Below are 8,143 nucleotides of genomic sequence, written 5' to 3'. Positions count from 1 at the left end.
CTAAAGTTTCATAGTGATCGTTTGAACGGTGTCAAGGCAATTCACTTTTATTCTTTTTATATACGGTATATAGAGAAAAATCGCACCCACCCGTGGCGCCGCCCTTGCGAAATAAAAAATGATTTTTGAACAGAACCCTTCCCTAAAGTGCTGTAATCAACTCCCCAAAGTTTCATGCCTATCAGATGAACAGTGTGAAATCAAAATAGACTTTTATTTTTATATACCGTATATAGAGAAAAACAAATCGCGCCTTGTCGGGGCGCCACCCCTGCGAATTTGAATTTTTTTTTTTCTCAGAAACCTCCCCAGGAATATTTTCAACAACTTCCCAAAGTTTCACGGCGATGTGATAAGAGGTGTGGTAATGCATAAAAGACACAGACAGACAAACACAGAGACACACACACACATACATTGCTTTTTATATATATAGATAGAGTTACATGACTATAAACCATTGCGCGCCCATTGAACGTGATGATGCGTATGTATAGAACTGCCTACTAATTTGGTCAAAATTTTAATTAATTCATACAAAATCAATCAGGCTACCAATTAAGTCGCATTTAAGGTCACGATGCATTGTCTTCATGTCTTGACCCACGTACCAATTACGAACCATATCTGTCAGAAGTGCCTGCAATTTCGTACGGCGCTTCGACCTAGACAGACAGACAGACGGACAGAGGAAGTGAGTTAAATAAAAGCTTGTAATGAATAAGGCGACCAATTAAGTCAAATTGAATGTCACGATGCATTGTCTTCATGTCTTGACCCACGTACCAACTACGAACCGTACCTGTCAGTTAGAAGTGCCTGCAATTTACCACGGGCGTTTCGATCTAGACAGACAGACAGACAGAGAAAGTGAGTTAAATAAAAGCTTGTAAAAATAATTAGAATATAGTTTCCACTTTGTCGCCCACGATCTATAGCTAGTTAACAATCTTCTAATGAACCGACTTCACCATCCATTCATCCATTAGTGAAATTTGTAAACAGCGCGTGTTAATGTGTTGATGAAGTTTGATGGTAAATTTTTTTATGAAAACATACCAAAACATTAAACAATTGATGTTTCATTTTTTTATTACATTCTCAAACAGAAAAACACATTTATCGGGATTGGCAAAAAAAAATGTTAAAATTATTGTGAGAGGGTGTATTTTAGTTTCGATATCTGTAAATTGAGGATATTTTTTTATGATAAGAATTAAAATTTGGGATGTGTCAAAGGCAAAATGTGGCTTCCCTTTCGAAGTTTAATTAATTGTCATTTTTGCATAAACGTTTTTGTGGAGAATCGACTAGACAGCTCTAAGATGTTTATGGAATACCTCACTAATTAAGCTCTTCCTTCAAGTTGTTATAAAGTAGCTGTACTTAACCAGCTACGCATATGTAATCAAGGGCAAGGACACTCCATCTGAAAAACATGACCAAAATTAAAAGTTTATAAACACTTTTGAGATAAATTTTCGTAAATGTTTCTGCATGTGTTAAATACATATATCTATATATCTATATATCTATATATCTATATATCTATATATATATATATATATATATATATATATATATATATATATATATATATATATATATATATATTAGTCGTCATCTCTGAAAAACGGATCTGTAATGGAGCTTAACTTGTGTGTTTAGTAATCAGCATTTACCCGGCATTGCCCACCCTAACCACAACCCACAAAAAACGCAAACATAACACTAACACAAAACAAACACAAACGAAATAACTTGTGTGTTTAATAATCAGCATTTACCCGGCATTGCCCACCCTAACCACAACCCACAAAAAACGCAAACATAACACTAACACAAAACAAACACAAACGAAAACACAAAAACAAACGCAAAGACAAACCCAACCACAAACACAAAGAAAACACAAACACTAACGCAAACAAAAAAGCAAACAAAAACAAATCCTAACGCAAACACAAACCCAACCACAACCAAAGAAAACCAAAACACACCAAAAAAAAACAACGCAAACATAACACAAATAAAAATACAAACACAAACGCAAACAAAAAAGCAATCGCAAACACAACCACAAACACAACCAAAACACAAACAAAATACCCGACATGGTGTTATTTGGCGCCCCGGGCCTTCCCTTGTTCGCTATGGCGCCTACATTCGTTTAAGTGTGCGCATAAGACTAAGAATAAGTTAGGGTACTATAGTCGTTTACTAAGTTGAATCAGGCGTTTTCGCCGGTGCCTCAGAATGGTGCGATATATATATATTTATTTATTTATTTATTTATATTTATAGAGAGAGAGAGAGCGAGAGAGAGAAACAGAAAAATGAAGAGTGAGAGAGAGATAATTAAATAATACAGACAATGAAATAATGATTTAGATGTAGATGTAGATGTAGATGTAGATGTAGATGTAGATGTAGTTGTAGATGTAGATGTAGATGTAGATGTAGATGTAGATGTAGATGTAGATGTAGATGTAGATGTAGATGTAGATGTAGATGTAGATGTAGATGTAGATGTAGATGTAGATGTAGATGTAGATGTAGATGTAGATGTAGATGTAGATGTAGATGTAGATGTAGATGTAGATGTAGATGTAGATGTAGATGTAGATGTAGATGTAGATGTAGATGTAGATGTAGATGTAGATGTAGATGTAGATGTAGATGTAGATGTAGATGTAGATGTAGATGTAGATGTAGATGTAGATGTAGATGTAGATGTAGATGTAGATGTAGATGTAGATGTAGATGTAGATGTAGATGTAGATGTAGATGTAGATGTAGATGTAGATGTAGATGTAGATGTAGATGTAGATGTAGATGTAGATGTAGATGTAGATGTAGATGTAGATGTAGATGTAGATTAAGATGTAGATGTATATGTATATGTATATGTAGATGTAGATGTAGATGTAGATGTAGATGTAGATGTAGATGCAGATGCAGATGCAGATGTAGATGTAGATGTAGATGTAGATGTAGATGTAGATGTAGATGTAGATGTAGATGTAGATGTAGATGTAGATGTAGATGTAGATGTAGATGTAGATGTAGATGTAGATGTAGATGTAGATGTAGATGTAGATGTAGATGTAGATGTAGATGTAGATGTAGATGTAGATGTAGATGTAGATGTAGATGTAGATGTAGATGTAGATGTAGATGTAGATGTAGATGTAGATGTAGATGTAGATGTAGATGTAGATGTAGGTGTAGGTGTAGGTGTAGATGTAGATGTAGATGTAGATGTAGATGTAGATGTAGATGTAGATGTAGATGTAGATGTAGATGTAGATGTAGATGTAGATGTAGATGTAGATGTAGATGTAGATGTAGATGTAGATGTAGATGTAGATGTAGATGTAGATGTAGAAGTAGATGTAGATGTAGATGTAGATGTAGAGGTAGATGTAGATGTAGATGTAGATGTAGATGTAGATGTAGATGTAGCTGTAGATGTAGATGTAGATGTAGATGTAGATGTAGATGTAGATATAGATGTAGATGTAGATGTAGATGTAGATGTAGATGTAGATGTAGATGTAGATGTAGATGTAGATGTAGATGTAGATGTAGATGTAGATGTAGATGTAGATGTAGATGTAGATGTAGATGTAGATGTAGATGTAGATGTAGATGTAGATGTAGATGTAGATGTAGATGTAGATGTAGATGTAGATGTAGATGTAGATGTAGATGTAGATGTAGATGTAGATGTAGATGTAGATGTAGATGTAGATGTAGATGTAGATGTAGATGTAGATGTAGATGTAGATGTATTTATTTGCATTTAATATTGACTGCACATAGAATTTCACTCAGTGAACTGATTATTAAAAAAAAAAATTAAACATGATTTTAAACATATTATTATAATGTTGATTGTGAACGTTTTGAGAAAAAAATCACATGTATTCATAGAAATTTGCAATTCAGTTGTTTAATTTTAGAAAAAGAAAATTTCTCTATATTAAAATTTAAAAAAAAATCACAACTTACTGGCATTTCATCCCACGGGGGCAATTATTTGGTTTATTATAACAATAGAATTTTTTGCTTCTATTTAGAACATTACATCTAAATATAGAAATATAGAATTAAAATGGCAATTACAATACTAATGAATAAGCTCATGTGTTATTAATATTGGTGCTATTATTTAATATCTTGTGTTCTAATATAATTAATTTAAATAATGAATAGTAAAATGAAGCGAAAACTAAATTGATACAAAAATATATGGATGTAATTTTGATTGTCGATATAATATTATATTGTTCAACAAAAAACTTGAAAAGTCTATGTAATAATTTAATTTTTTTTATATCTTAAAAAAATACTGCAAGCGATACAATCATAGTTACATGACATTGTGTAAAAAATAATAATCTGTAAGAACATCAATTACACTCTTTTTTTCATATTTTTGTTTTGAATATAAGTCGTTAAAGTCAAGCAAATGGCCAGAAAGAGTAAAACAAAGAGAGTCGCCACAATTGTTTTCTTTGATAAAATACACAATAGTAGTCGATGGGTATAGCCTAGTAGTTAATTTATATTAAATAATATAACATCGACTGTCAACATAACACACTGATTCTACTGATCCAAATTAAAAATATAAGTGTTAGCTAAATTACTATTGTAGTACTATTCAGAGGCGTCGCGAGAAGGGGAGGGGGGCGGACCGCACCGGTGACACCATTTAGGGGGTAACACCAAGGCAAAAAAGAGCAACATATATATATATATATATATATATATATATATATATATATATATATATATATATATATATATATATATATATATATATATATATATATATATATATATACATATATATCTAAAAGATCATTCAGTTAAATAAATGAATAATTAGAGTTGAAAAGTAATTTAATTAAGAACAAAAGTGACAAATCCCGAAAAAGGTGTGTGTGGAGGAGGGTGGGGGTGACACCATGACGTAATACTGCTAACTATATAGAAAACTATACTACATTCAGCTGTATTTATAACCACCTATTGATCAACATCGTTAGTATGATCTATGCAAAGTTTAAAGCTATCGCCTAATGGAGGGGGGTGGGGGGGGGGGTTGGCACCAACTAAACGTTGCCTGAGGAAAAATGTTTTCATGTCTGGGGGGGGGGGATACACCAAATTTAATAATTTACTACAACTTGAATTAATAACTGTTAGAGTAAGGAATCTAAATAATTTTTCAAGGTGGATTAATATATGTAATGTTCGCACACATTGATCAATGGAATTTGTTATACAATCAGTATATAGTAATTATTTGTTTGAATATTTCTAGCCTTAATAAAACCTAAAGTTTTTTTTGTACGTAATTCGCAAATGTTATAAAATATTGTGATGTAGATGTTTATATAAAGCGTATATGAGAGTGGCCTCGCCTTGAAAATAGTGTGCGAGCGTGAAAAAGAAGTGTGTGAACGGTGTGTGTAAGCGGTGTGTGGTGTATCGTCAACTTAGCGTAGCATGTTGCCAGTTTCTCTCTGTGTCAATGTTCACCGTTTCTCTTGTAATTGTTGGAAATTACATGTGACTGTTGCAATTTCACTCCGTGGATTCTGTTTTTATTTATGTAACACCTGGCCCCAGAAATAATTGAAAAGCTGAGGGTAAAAATATTCTATTTCGGTTGAAAAATATGTTTTATGGCAACAATCTTTTGGAACCATTTGGAACCAGCTTTCAATGCAACACTTTTAATTTCTGGTGTATACACACTTACGCGTTGGCATAGGCAACCATAAGGAGGATAAGGAAAAACCAAAGCTTCATTTCTTGTTGGAATGAGGCTGAAACAAATCAAATTTGTAATTTTAAGAAAGCTGTTTAAAGAGAGCGTTGTGTTGACAACTAATCGACGAAATTGAACTCATCTATTCGTCTTTTGTTTTAACAAGCCTTTCGGCAGAACATTAGAAATTTGTCTTTTTTTGGATAACTTATTATCTCTTGCCGTCATCCGTCATCTTCAGTTTCTTCATTTGCTAAATTGTAGAATTCTACTAGTATACGAAACACGAAGTTGCTTGGGCTAACCCACACTTACAAGTATAATTGAATGGCTGCGGCAAAACCCTATTCTGCACTACCCCCCCTAAACCCAATCTAATAGAACCCTAATATTAATAAATTGTCTTAGGTGTAATTATAGCGTTACTTTTATGTTCAGTTTCAAATTAAAAGTACCACGCTTTACGTTTACAAATACGTAAAGTTCCTTTTAAGACGGTCCATGGGGCAAGTGAAGTAAAATTAACTTGTTTCTGTAACCTCGGCATATGAACATATGAAGGGTCGGTGTGGTCATCACTCTGCATATGAACATATGAAGGGTCGGCGTGATCAACACTATGCCCAGCCGACTTTACTTTCCCATTCGAATCCGTGTTCAAGTCAGTAGACCGTTCCTGAGTCCACCCAACTCTGATGGGTACCTAACTCATGTTAGGGATAGTAAAGGCGGCTGGGCATAGTGTTGACTGGAATTGCTAAGTAAGTATAAACATCAACAACCATTAAGATGAGGCGCACATTTTTTTTAAAATTAAAGTAATCTACGAATGAAAACATTTTTTTTAAATACAATCACATTAAGCAGAAAGCATTGTAGTAATCGTGTTGCAGTTATAATCTAACTATCTATATATTTCCGAGAAGTATACATACAACACAAAATATACACAGGCATACCTGTTCACGTTGAAGAATGTGTTGGCGTTTGTTTGATAAGTGAATGGTTTATATAGATTGCATGGTTGTAATTCGATAGGCCCCATACTAATAGGACTTTAACGCAACCTGTCGCTGACATAGATAAAACATCTTAATGTATTTACATTAGATCAATACGCTGTAACGGTAGAGATTTAAAAACAAAATATCATTATATCGCTTTACTTGAGGCTCAAAAGAATATACAACATAAAAAGCTGATACATTAACATAGCTTATTAGTTTAAATCAGTTCATGGGAATATACAACATAAAAAATTGGTACATTATCATATTTGTATTCGTTTATACCCAGTAAGCTAGTAGATTTTATATTTGTAATATAAGAAAAGTTCATTTTCGACATTATGATTGTACCAATAAGGATAGGGGTTGTCGTTTTAGACTACTAGCACCATCTGTTGTACATCTTATTTCTGTTGAATATATTGTAACTGTTGTATATGTTGTATATGTTGTATATGTTGTATATTTTGTATATGTTGTATATGTTGTATATGTTGTATATGTTGTATATGTTGTATATGTTGTATATGTTGTATATGTTGTATATGTTGTATATGTTGTATATGTTGTATATGTTGTATATGTTGTATATGTTGTATATGTTGTATATGTTGTATATGTTGTATATGTTGTATATGTTGTATATGTTGTATATGTTGTATATGTTGTATATGTTGTATATGTTGTAAATGTTGTATATGTTGTATATGTTGTATATGTTGTATATGTTGTATATGTTGTATATGTTGTATATGTTGTATATGTTGTATATGTTGTATATGTTGTATATTTTGTATATGTTGTATATGTTGTATATGTTGTACATGTTGTACATGTTGTATATGTTGTATATGTTGTATATTTTGTATATGTTGTATATGTTGTATATGTTGTATATGTTGTATATGTTGTATATGTTGTATATGTTGTATATATTGTATATGTTGTATATGTTGTATATATTGTATATGTTGAAACTGTTGTATCTGTTGAATCAGTTGAAACTGTTGTAACTGTTGTATGTAGTATGTTGTAACTATTGTATCAGTTGTATCTGTTGTGACAGTTGTAACTATTGTATCAGTTGTATCTGTTGTGACAGTTGTAACTGTTGTATCTGTTGTAACTTTTGTAACTGTTGTAACTGTTATTTCTGTTGAATCTGTTGTAACCGTTGTATTTAGTGAATCTGCTGTATACGTTATATCGTAAATAATTGTTGTATCTGTTGTCTCTGTTGTAACAGTTCAATCTATATGTTCTATCTGTTGTACCTTATTGTTGTATATGTTGTATACTTTTTATTAGTTGCAATTGTTGTATATGTTCTAACTGTTGCTTACGTTATATC

The 8,143-nt window shown here is 32.2% G+C and overlaps 1 long non-coding RNA gene across 1 annotated transcript; it reads right to left on the bottom strand.

The window, feature by feature from the left end:
• Window positions 1-1,074: 1,074 nt before the first annotated feature.
• LOC131928363 (uncharacterized) lies at window positions 1,075-6,833 on the bottom strand. The gene is made up of 4 exons (XR_009383768.1): window positions 6,745-6,833; window positions 5,777-5,843; window positions 4,015-4,092; window positions 1,075-1,429 (listed from the first exon to the last, which is right to left on the bottom strand). It is a non-coding gene; the product is annotated as an uncharacterized LOC131928363 (long non-coding RNA).
• Between the last annotated feature and the right edge of the window lie 1,310 nt (window positions 6,834-8,143).

The sequence above is a fragment of the Physella acuta genome, unplaced genomic scaffold (assembly GCF_028476545.2).
Source record: "Physella acuta isolate Inbredline_101_S28 unplaced genomic scaffold, ASM2847654v3 ptg000090l, whole genome shotgun sequence".
NCBI classification, from domain to species: domain Eukaryota; kingdom Metazoa; phylum Mollusca; class Gastropoda; family Physidae; genus Physella; species Physella acuta.
This window is presented reverse-complemented; position numbering and strand designations above follow the sequence as displayed.